Below are 12,717 nucleotides of genomic sequence, written 5' to 3'. Positions count from 1 at the left end.
CTCTGTCTCTCCCTCTCTCTTAAATATAAATAAACATTTAAAAATTTAAAAAAAAAGGATATTTTGAAAAATGGACTAGAGTTCTGACACATGCTGTAACTTGGATGAACCTTGAAAACACTATGCTAAGTGAAATAAGCCAGACACAAAAGGACTGCTATTATGATTCCACCTATTTGAGGTGCCTAAAATAGGCAAATTTATAGAGACAGGAAGTAGAATAGTGCTTACTAGGTGCTGGGGGAGGGTAGTATGAGGGGTCGATTTTTTAATGGATGTTTTAGAAATGGGTAGTGGTGATGGTTATACAACATTGTGAAGGTACTTAATGCCACTGAATTTTACACTTAAAAATGGTTAAATGGTAAATTTCATTATGTCTATTTTATCACAATAAAAAAATTCTTAGAAAAGGCAAAAAAAAGGAGGAAACTGTAAAGTCCAGAAAGAAATGTTACATTTTTCACATCCTGAAAGAGCCATCAACCCAAAATTCAGAATTCTGTATTCAGCAAAAATATCCTTCAAGAATGAAGGATAAATCAACACATCTTCAAATGAAAGACAAGAAATTTTGCCAGCAAGTCCACCCTAAAAGAAGGACTAAAGGAAGTTCTCTAAACAGAAAGGAAATGATAAAAGAAGGAACATCCAGATGGAAGAAAGAACACAGTAAGCAAAAATATGGGTAAATACAATATAATATAAACTTTCCTTCTTCTCTTGTTTTTTAAATTATGGCTGATGGTTGAAGCAAAAATTATTACACTGTCTAATATAGTTCTCAATGTGTGTATAGGGTATATATATATATATATATATATGTGATTATTATAGTATAAATGAAAGAGAGTGAAGTCATACAAAGAGAGGTAAGGTTTTTAAACTTCAGTTTAACTGGTAAAATGATGATACTAGTATGCTGTAATAAGTTATGTATGTATAATACCTAGAGCAACCACTAAAAAGTTGTACAGATATACCCTTAAGGGGTGCCTGGGTGGCTCAGGCAGTTAAACGTCCAACTTCAGCTCAGGTCATGATCTCATGATCCGTGGGTTCGAGCCCCGCATGGGGCTCTGTGCTGACAGCTCAGAGCCTGGAGCCTGCTTTGGATTCTGTGTCTCCCTCTCTCTCTGCCCCTCCCCCACTCACACTCTGTGTCTCTCCCTCAAGAATAAACAAACATGAAAAAAAATTAAAAAAAAAAGATATATGCTTAAAAACACTATTGATAAAATGAATTTCTAAAAAATATTCAAGTAACCCACTGGAATATAGGAAAAAGAACAAATGAAAAACAGAGAGAACAAACAGAAAAAATAAAAATAAAATGACAAACTTAAGTTCCAACAAAATAATTACCTTAAATATAAATGGTCTAAGTACACCAATTAAAAGATATGTGGAGTGATTTAAAAAACATAACCCAACTATATGCCATCAGAAACTCCAAAGATAACAATACAGGCAGGTTGAAAAGTAAAAGGATGGAAAAAGGTATTTTCAACAAATGTTAATTAAAAAAAATGCAGGGGTGGCTATATTAATATCAGATAAAGTAGATGTCAAGGAGGGAAAAAAAACTAAAGGAGAAAAGTAGAGGTGCTGGTTTATTCATCTTACATGGGAAAGAGTGATGGGATATTTTATGTATTAGATGGTAAAGAAAATAAACATGTAAATATATTCTTTAAAGTTACAATGGTAAGCAACACACGAGCTGAAAATAATCATATTGGAGGGAATGGATGAGCAGTATAGGTATGGTATAGATTAGTTAAATCCTGTTTTGCCCTGGAAGAAAGTCCATGGATAATGTCCTAAATTAGCAAATCTATTAATAGTAACAACAGCTTAAATGAGTTAAAATAGGAATACAGGAGAGTGGGGCAAAGTACTATGGCTTTCTCGTTTAAATCCTTCTATCCTACTTGATTGTTAAATCTCCTGCATGTATTATTGTAGCAAGCATTTAAAAAATATTTAAATAAAACCAGAAGTGTCTACTGTGACTGACTAGAGCATAAAGACTGAAATTCCATGCATGGTGGTTGAAATAGTTTATAGCCAATTTAGTTTTTCTGGTCATTTCCTAGAACACTTTGTTTTAGCCACATCAAAAAATAGTCTTGTGTGTCTTATCATCTCTTCTTCAAGTACACTTCTCACCCATCTAGACCCTATTGAAATGTAACTTCCTCTTTGGAGCCTTTTCTAAATCAGCCACTCTCCATCCCTGGGGACAGAATTGTTATCTCCTTTCCAGCATGTTTTTTTTAATTCTACTTTTGTATGCAATGGGGTATACAACCTTTTGAGTTTTAATAAGTAAATAGAAACATAAATTCTGGGAATTCAAAATAGAAAGCATTTCACATATTCACAGGGAAAAAGTAAAGGAATTGTGTATGTAATAAGAAAATATGGGGACAACCACATTAAAAAGGGACGTTTGTTAGTAGTAAAGTACAGTCTGTCCCCCTGGCAATTCTAATGGAGCATATTTCATGAGAACTCGTCCTCTCTCCCTGACTTCATGAAGATTCACCATATGTCTTCTAAGTCAGAAACCTTATATTTAGAACAATATATTATTTCTGAGCTTGACTGAAGCAGCACATCTTTTTAGTTATAGCAGGTAAACTTTTTCCCATGTCATTATTATAAGTTAACACAATTTTCATGGGATTTGGAATGTGATAGAAGAAACTGGAATCAATTGATAATGAGATTCTGACAGCACTTTCTTGTTTCCCAAGCAAATAACTTTTAGCAGAAGTCCTATATGACAGTATAATTACCAAGCCTTTTTCCATTGGTGAATGGCTACTTTTATATTCTACAAAGGAATCTTAGTTTTTGGTTTATTTCATGGTAGATTATAACCATTAAGAGAAAGAGTGAACTATAGTTTATTGTCCTTTGAATGTGTCCAGATTTTAAATTGGTATCAAGGATTGGTTATTCTAATACAATGACTTTTATAGTACCAGATGTCCAGAAATTTGGAAATGACAATTTGAGGTTTTACATCTGCTTAGGTATTAATCTGAATATGTGAATTCAAAGGCAAAGTTAAGTATGTTTTCAGTAGCAAACATTAATTTTTATTGAAGTATATGTTCTCATCAAAATTATCTCAGAGCAGCTGCATAATTATGTTATTACAACTTATATTAGAATAAATTTCATATAAAATTATGAGAATAGTCATAAGCTTCCCAGGATATGTAGAATTGCAAAGCAATATGATGCATTTAGAAAGAGAGCTAAATTAGGAGTGAGAAGAGTTGGACCTCCTGTGTAAACCTCAAGTTCAATGCTCTGTAATGTTGGGCAAATCATATAACTCTACTAACCTTCAGTATTTTTATCTGCAAAATGGGTATTCCCGTCTCTCAGAATTATCATAAGGCTCAAATGAGAAAATATATTCAAAATCACTATAAACTATACAAATATAAGCTAATATTTTTTCAGGTTGCATAGAATTCATAGCACACACAGTCTTCTAAATATCTTCAAAATTGGCAACCTTTTTTTTTCTTTAAGGATAACTTTACTAATCAAAATTTATGTGAAACCATGTCTGCCCAGTAAAGTTGATGCTGCACTTAGCTAATACTATTTTTGGTTAAGGAAGAAAAAATAAATAGCTATAAAATTGACATTTTTAGAAGCATGCCACATAAAATTACTGAAGGCAATTTTTTAAAAGTTCCCAAAATGTTTTGAGTTGTATTAGCATCCAAAAGATAACAAGGCTTAACACTAATAGGTTATACTTCTTTGGTTATGTTTCTTAAAGGAATATGTTTATCTACATTTTACTAATGTTTCCATATAAGTTCCTATGTTATTTTATCTTTTTAAAAAATATTTATTTTTTAATTTACATCCAAATTAGTTAGCATATTGTGCAACAGTGATTTCAGGAGTAGATTCCGTAATGCCCCTTACCCATTTAGCCTATCTCCCCTTCCACAACCCCCCTAATAACCCTCTGTTTGTTCTCCATATTTAAGAGTCTCTTATGTTTTGTCCCCCTCCCTGTTTTTAAATTATTTTTGCTTCCCTTCCCTTATGCTCATCTGTTCTGTGTCTTAAAGTCCTCATATGAGTGACATCATATGATATTTGTCTTTCTGTGACTAATTTCGCTTAGCATAATACCCTCTACTTCCATCCACATAGTTGTAAATGGCAAGATTTCTTTCTTTTTGATTGCCAAGTAATACTCCATTGTGTTTATGTACCACATTTTCTTTATCCATTCATCCCTCAATGGACATTTGGGCTCATTGCATATTTTGGCTATTGTGGATAGTGTTGCTATAAACATTGGGGTGCATGTGTCCCTCAGAAACAGCACACCTGTATCCCTTGGATAAATACCTAGTAGTGCAACTGCTGGGTCATAGGGTAGTTCTATTTTTAATTTTTTGAGGAACCTCCGTACTGTTTTCCAGAGTGGCTGCACCAGCTTGCGTTCCCACCAGCAGTGCAAAAGAGATCCTCTTTCTTTGCATCCTTGCCAACATCTGTTGTTGCCTGAGTTGTTAATGTTAGCTATTCTGACAGGTGTGAGGTGGTATCTCACTGTGGTTTTGATTTGTATTTCCCTGATGATGAGTGATGTTGATTGAGCATTCTTTCATGTGTCAGCTGGCCATCTGGATGTCTTCTTTGGAGAAGTGTCTATTCATGTCTATTGCCATTTTCTTCACTGGATTATTTGTTTTTTGGGTGTTGAGTTTGATAAGTTCTTTATAGACTTTCAATACTAGTCCTTTATCTGATATGTTGTTTGCAAATATCTTCTTCCATTCTGTTGGTGGCCTTTTAGTTTCGCTGAGTGTTTCCTTGGCTGTGCAGAAGCTTTTTATTTTGGTGAGGTCCCAATAGTTCATTTTTGCTTTTGTTTCCCTTGCCTCCGGAGATGTATTAAGAAGTTGCTGGGGGCAAGAACAAAGAGGTTTTTGCCTGTTTTCTCCTCGAGGATGTTGATGGCTTCCTGTCTTACATTTAGGTCTTTCATCCATTTTGAGGTTATTTTTGTGTATGGTGTAAGAAAGTGGTCCAGGTTCATTTTTCTGCATGTTGCTATCCTGTTTTCCCAGCACTGCTTGCCGAAGAGACTGTCTTTATTTCATTGGATATTCTTTCCTGCTTTGTCAAAGAGTAGTTGGCCACACGTTTGTGGGTCCATTTCTGGGTTCTCTATTCTGTTCCATTGATTGGAGTGTCTGTTTTTGTGCCAGTACCAGACTGTCTTGATGATTACAGCTTTGTAGTATAGCTTGAAGTCAGGGACTATGATGCCTCCTGCCTTGGTTATCTTTTTCAAGATTGTTTTGGCTATTCGGGGTCGGGGTCTTTTCTGGTTATTTACAATTTTTAGGATTTTTTTTTTTTAGCTCTGTGAAGAGTGCTGGTGTTATTTTGATAAGTATTGCATTGAATATGTAGATTGCTTTGGGTAGTATCGACATTTTAACAATATTTGTTCTTCCTACGCAGGAGCATGGAATCTTTTTCCATTTTTTTGTGTCTTCTTCAATTTCTTTCATAAGCTTTCTATAGTTTTCTGTGTATAGATTTTTCACCTCTTTGGTTAGATTTATCCCTAGGCATTTTATGGTTTTTGGTGCAATTGTAAATGGGATCGATTCCTTGATTTCTTTTCTGTCGCTTCATTGTTGGCATATAGGAATGCAGCCGATTTCTGTGCATTGATTTTATATCCTGCAACTTTGCTGAATTCATGAATCTGTTCTAGCAGTTTTTTTGGTGGAATCTTTTGAGTTTTCCATATAGTGTATCATGTCATCTGCAAAGAGTGAGTGTTTGACTTCCTCCTGGCCGATTTGGATGCCTTTTATTTCTTTGTGTTGTCTGATTGCAGAGGCTAAGACTTCCAATACTATGTTGAGTAACAGTGGTGAGAGTGGACATCCCTGTCTTGTTCCTGACCTTAGGGGAAAGCTCTCAGTTTTTCCCCATTGAGGATGGTATTAGCGTTGAGTTGTTCAAATATGGCTCTTATGATCTCGAGGTATCCTCCTTCTGACCCTACTTTCTTGAGGGTTTTTATCAGAAAAGGATGCTGTATTTTGTCAAATACTTTGTCTGCATCTATTGAGAGGATCATATGGCTCTTGTCCTTTCTTTTATTGATGTGATGAATCACATTGATTGTTTTGCAGATACTGAACCAGCCCTGCATCCCAGGTATAAATCCCACTTGGTCATGGTGAATAATTTTTTTAATGTATTGTCAGATCTGGTTGGGTAATATCTTACTGAGGAATTTTGCATCCATGTTCTTCAGGAAAATTGGTCTATAGTTCTCCTTTATAGTGAGGTCTCTGGATTGGAATCAAGATAATGCTAGTTTCATAGAAAGAGTTTGGAAGTTTTCCTTCCATTTCTATTTTTTTGGAACAGCTTCAAGAGAATAGGTGTTAACTCTTCCTTAAATATTTGGTAGAATTCCCCTGGAAAGCCATCTGGCACTGGACTCTTGTTTTTTGGCAGATTTTTGATTACTAATTCGATTTCTTTACTGTTTATGGTCTGTTCAAATTTTCTATTTCTTCCTGTTTCAGTTTTGGTAGTATATCTGTTTCTAGAAATTTGTCCATTTCTTCCAGATTGCCCATTTTATTGGCATACAGTTGCTCATAATATTCCTTTATTATTGATTTTATTTCTGCTGTGTTGGTTGTGATCTTTCCTCTTTCATTCTTGATTTTATTTATTTGGGTGCTTTCCTTTTTCTTTTTGATCAAACTGCCTGGTGATTTATCATTTTTGTTAATTCTTTTTTTTTTTTAAATTTTTTTTTCAACGTTTATTTATTTTTGGGACAGAGAGAGACAGAGCATGAATGGGGGAGGGGCAGAGAGAGAGAGGGAGACACAGAATCGGAAACAGGCTCCAGGCTCCGAGCCATCAGCCCAGAGCCTGACGCGGGGCTCGAACTCACGGACCGCGAGATCGTGACCTGGCTGAAGTCGGACGCTTAACCGACTGCGCCACCCAGGCGCCCCTTTTGTTAATTCTTTCAAAGAACCAGCTTCTGGTTTCATTGATCTGTTCTGTTTTGTTTTTTTGTTTTTTATTTTTTGGTTTCGATAGCATTAGTTTCTGCTCTAATCTTTATTTTTACCTGTCTTCTGTTAGTTTGGGGTTTTAGTTGCTGTTCTTTTTCCAGCTGTTTAAGGTGTAAGGTTAGGTTGTGTATCTGAGACCTTTCTTCCTTCTTTAAGAAGGCCTGATTGCTATAGACTCCCCTCTTATGACCACCTTTTCTGCATCCCAAAGGTTTTGGGCTGTGGTGTTATCATTTTGATTGGCTTCCATGTACTTTTTAATTCCCTCTTTAATTTCTTGGTTAGCCAATTCATTCTTTAGTAGGATGTTCATTAGTCTCTAAGTATTTGCTATCTTTCCAAATTTTTTCTTGTGGTTGATTTCGAGTTTCATAGCATTGTGGTCTGAAAATGTGCACGGTATGATCTTGATCTTTTTGTACTTGTTGAAGGCTGATTTGTGTCCCAGTGTGTGGTCTGTTCTGGAGAATGTTCCACGTGCACTGGAGAAGGATGTATATTCTGCTGCTTTAGGATGAAATGTTCTGAATATATCTGTTAAGTCCTTCTGGTCCAGTGTGTCATTCAAAGCCATTGTTTCCTTGTTGATTTTTTGATTAGATGATCTGTCCATTGCTGTGAGTGGGGTGTTTAAGTCTACTACTATTATGGTATTACTATCAATGAGGTTCTTTATGTTTGTGATTAATTGATTTATATATTTGTTGTTTCCACATTTGGCACATAAATGTTTACAATTGTTACGTCTTCTTGGTGGATAGATTCCTTATTTATGATATAATGCCCTTCTGCATCTCTTAATACAGTCTTTATTTTATTTTTTTTTTAATTTTTTTTTTTTCAACGTTTATTTATTTTTTGGGACAGAGAGAGACAGAGCATGAACGGGCGAGGGGCAGAGAGAGAGGGAGACACAGAATCGGAAACAGGCTCCAGGCTCTGAACCATCAGCCCAGAGCCTGATGCGGGGCTCGAACTCACGGACCGCGAGATCGTGACCTGGCTGAAGTCGGACGCTTAACCGACTGCGCCACCCAGGCGCCCCTACAGTCTTTATTTTAAAGTCTAGATTGTCTGATATAAGAATGGCTACTCTGGCTCTTTTTTATTGATCATAAGTATGGTAGATGGTTCTTCATCGCCTTACTTTCAATTTGAAGGTGTCTTTAGGTCTAAAGTGCATCTCTTGTAAACAGCATATAGATGGATCTTGTTTTCTTATCTATTCTGTTACCCTTTGTCTTTTGATTGGAGCATTTAGCCCATTGAAGTTTAGAGTGAATACTGAAAGATATGCCGTTATGTTTTTATGTTGCTTGTAGAGTTGGAGTTTCTGGTGGTGTTCTGGTTCTTTCTAGCCTTTGTTGTTTTTGTTATTTATTTAGTTTTTGTATTCATTCATTCATTCATTCATTCATTGATGCATTCATCTCTTCTCCCCTCAGAGAGTCCCCCTTAAAATTTCTTGCAGGGCTGGTTTAGTGGTCACAAACTCCTTTAATTTGTGTTTGTCTAGGAAACTTTTTATCTCTCCTTCTATTTTGAATGACAGCCTTGCTGGATAAAGAATTCTTGGCTGCATATTTTTCTGATTCAGCACATTGAATATATCCTGCCACTCCTTTCTGGCCTGCCAAGTTTCTGTGGATAGGTCTGCTGCAAACCTGATCTGTCTTCCCTTGTAGGTTAAGGACCTTTTTTCCCTTGCTGCTTTCATGATTCTCTCCTTGCCTGGGTATTTTGTGAATTTGACTATGATATGTCTTGTTGATGGTCGGTTTTTGTTGTATTAATGGGAGTCCTCTGTGCTTCCTGAATTTTAATGTCTTTGTCTTTCTCCAGGTTAGGAAAGTTTTCTGGTATGATTTGCTCACATAACCCTTCTACCCTTATTTCTCTCTGTTCCTCTTCAGGGACCCCTATGATTCTGATGTTGTTCCTTTTTAATGAGTCACTGATTTCTCTAATTCTTAAATTGTGCTCTTTGCCTTAATCTCCATCTTTTTTCTGCTTCATTATTCTCCATAAGTTTGTCCTCTATATTGCTGATTCTCTGTTCTGCCTCATCCATCCTTGCCACCGTGGCATACATTTGAGATTGCAGCTCAGTTATAGCATTTTTTATTTCATCCTGATTAGCTTTTGCTTCTTTTATTTCTGCAGAAAGGGATTCTAATCTATTTTTAACTCTGGCTACTTTTCTTATTATTGTGATTCTAAATTCTGGTTCAGACATCTTGCTTATATCTGTGTTGTTTAAGTCCCTGGCTGTCATTTCTTCCTGCTGTTTCTGTTGAAGTGAATTCCTTTGTTTCGTCTTTTTGAAGGGAGAAAAGGTATTAATGAGGTAAAAAAATTAAAATTAAAAAATATTAAAATTAAAAAAATTAAACACCCACATGCACACAGAATCGAATAAATGGTGCTAGATCCTAGGTGTTTTTTGGTCTGGGTGTTGAAAGAGGCTTATAGATCAGAGAAAAAAATGAGAGAATAAAATAAAAAAAAGGAAATCGTTTGACAATTTGAAAAATTAATACACTGAAGGAGACCCAAATGAAATGATGGAAGTAAAATAGAATTTGAAAAAAATTACACAAAAGTAAAAAAAATATAGCAGAAAAAATTTAAAGAAAAATATTTTTAATGACAATTGAAAACAAAAATGTTTTTTTCTTTCTATATTGAAAAAAAAAAACGAAAGAGAAAAAAGAAAAAAAAAGAAAGAAAATTTAATAGATGGACCAGTTAACACACTGAAATACGACTGAAGTTACTTCATTTTCTCCTAGAAATCAAACTATGAAGCACTTTATAGTCCGTAAACTAGGTAGGCGGAAAGCCTTGTGTTCCTTAAGAGCGAGGTTGGCCCATTTTGGCAGGGCTTAGTGTAATGGCTCCATTCTCCACTGGATGGCGCTGCTTAGTTTATTGGGGTGGATTGTTGTGGTGCTTTAGGTGCGTATGTGCTTGCGCGGGGAGAAAATGGCGTCACCCACCTACCCAGTCTCTAGTATTGGAATTCTGTTCTCCCTGATCAGCAATCGCACACCCATCCTTTGTCTTAGGCTTTTGTCCCTTCCCCGCTTCCACACAGTCGGTGACCAATCCCCAGGCAGCAATTCCCTCCTGAGTTTTGTCTCAGATGCAGCTGTTTCTCCTGACCCCTTACCTCCAAGGGACTGCGGCTTTGACCCATTCTTCATCTCTGCGGGAGGGTCTCACCAAGCAATGGCCGGCCATACCCAGGAACTTTTGTGGGACCATGCTGCTGCCAATGCCCAGAGACTGTGGTCTGGTGCCAGCCTGCCCCAGAAAAAGTTCACGTGATCATGTACCAGCAGCATTTCAGGGATTATGGAAAGTCACAACACACATCTGGTACCAGGCTTCACCCTTAGCTACCTTGTTTCAGCACCAGCAAATGTGGTTGTTCTCCTGGGTCCACTGGTGCCTTGCCTTTGGGGGATCCACACAGCCTCTACCAGGTGTCCTCCCAGCAGGGGAACTGGTTCTCCCCATGGATAGGGTTCTCCCCCTTTTCCTTTATTTTCCCCCCACCAGTCTTGGTCCTCTCTCTGCATGCCAAAGCATCTCCCTGCCCTCCACTGGCTTCTCTCTCCCCCAGTTCACCTCTCTGCGCCACATAAATGCTGAATTCTGTGGTTCAGGTTGTGCAGATTGTTGTGTTATCCTCAGATCAGTTTTCTAGGTGTGTAGGATGGTGTAGTGTTGGTCTGGCTGTATTTCATGGACACAAGACACACACAAAACTTCCATGCTGTTCCTCTGTCTTGGCTCCTCCCCCTATGTTATTTTATCTTAAATCTACAAGTTTGTTTTAAGATATTATTCCGTAGAATTTTAGATATCTTAAATCTACATGTTTGGTTTAAGATACTACTCTATGGAAGTTTAAGGTAAAGCACAAAATAATCAAGTAAATTTATGTTTGTTTAAAATGAGACATATAAATTATTCAGTGATTATGTATTTTATCCTGTGTGGGTATATAGGAAGGTAAATAATTGATCACCTCCTGTAAACTATTTCTTTTGTCAGGATTATGAGTAAAGATTTGAAGAGAAAGGAAGAGAGTGGAAAGGAAAATATTTGAATTACTGAAGTACTGATTCAATGTGAATATATTCAAATGTATAGCAGCATAAAACAAAATTGTCTTAAAAGGGTATACCTTGCTTTTGTTTTCCATATATGTAAATACACTTTCTTCAGGCTGATTGAAAGTAAACTGTGGTTCAGTCTTCCCCATTTCAACCTAGGTACCTGTAGTTCCTACAGAGCATTGTCAGAATCCTCACATGGCATGGGGAGACAGAAGTCAGAGAATTATTGTAAACAATTTTCTCAGAAAAATATTGTGCCATGCTTAGAAAATGTAGAAATTCACTTCCTTAATGGCACAGCTTCTGGTATGCATAATCTCATGGAAAAAGAAAGACTGATCACATACAAAATATATTCCTGAACAGGAATATGAAGTTGTAGTTAGTAGGGAAAGATAGGTTATAAAGATGATGGAATTAATGAAAACCAATATTTAGTTTAAAAAATACTATTCAGAAATTATATGAGGTACCCATTGTGATCTTGTTTTGGGGGAAGGGATATTTTCTGATATGCAGTATGTTTCTCTTTTATCATGGCTTTTTAATATAGTATTGATTACCCAATTTTTCTTTGTTCATTGAAACATAAATATGTAACAAATAGAAAGGTATTAAGGCTCTTTCAAAAACTGTTTAGTGTAATCAAAAGTATTTTTAGTATTAAAAAGATACTTGGGTTCTAATGGAATCTTACCAAAGTTTGGTTCAGCAGCCATATAAAAATAGAAAATCTTTTAACACTAATTTATCTGTTTTGGTAAATCACAGAATAAGCAAACTAAAGCAAATATTCATACAAAGATTTCTTGTATCCATTTGACAAAGATGACTCCAACTGATACCTGCCATTTATACGATTGTGTTTTGCATTCACTTTGAATTAAGAAATTAAATCATTTGGTAACACTTTAGTTATGCTTCTTACAAGTTGGTTTCTGCAGATTTAATATAGCTGCGATTATCACTGTAGGGGAGGAAAAATAATTTTCCCTCTACCCTTCTGAGCTCTTAGCTGAGACCCCTATTGCCAAAGGCAAATTAATAAAAGAGGTAGCTCTAGGATTCAGGACTAAATACTATCTTAATAGGGAAAGAGGAGGCAGGTCATAGGCTTCTTAGGGGCGACTAAATGATTTTTAGGGAAGGTAGGCCCTTAAGAGAATAATTGAGAGGTATGATCATTTGTGACAGAGTTTGCATGAGTGTAGTGTGGACTTCTAGTTTTTTCCTCTATGATGAGTCAGTCCTATCAGGTTGATAAAACTTCTGGGGAGGGGATTTGACAATTGAGTTCCTTTTGGAGGATTTATCTTCATAGGAATTTAGGGGAGTTCAGAGAAAACCTTTCCCTGCATTTTCCTCTTTAATCACTTTAGGTTAAAAATAATCAATATACCAAGCAGCATATTTTGAGGTGGCATATTTTGCTACCCTTCATCACCTTAGATATTTCCTACAGTGAAGGCTTT

This window comes from Prionailurus viverrinus, chromosome X (genome assembly GCF_022837055.1).
Source record: "Prionailurus viverrinus isolate Anna chromosome X, UM_Priviv_1.0, whole genome shotgun sequence".
Lineage (NCBI taxonomy): Eukaryota > Metazoa > Chordata > Mammalia > Carnivora > Felidae > Prionailurus > Prionailurus viverrinus.
This window is presented reverse-complemented; position numbering follows the sequence as displayed.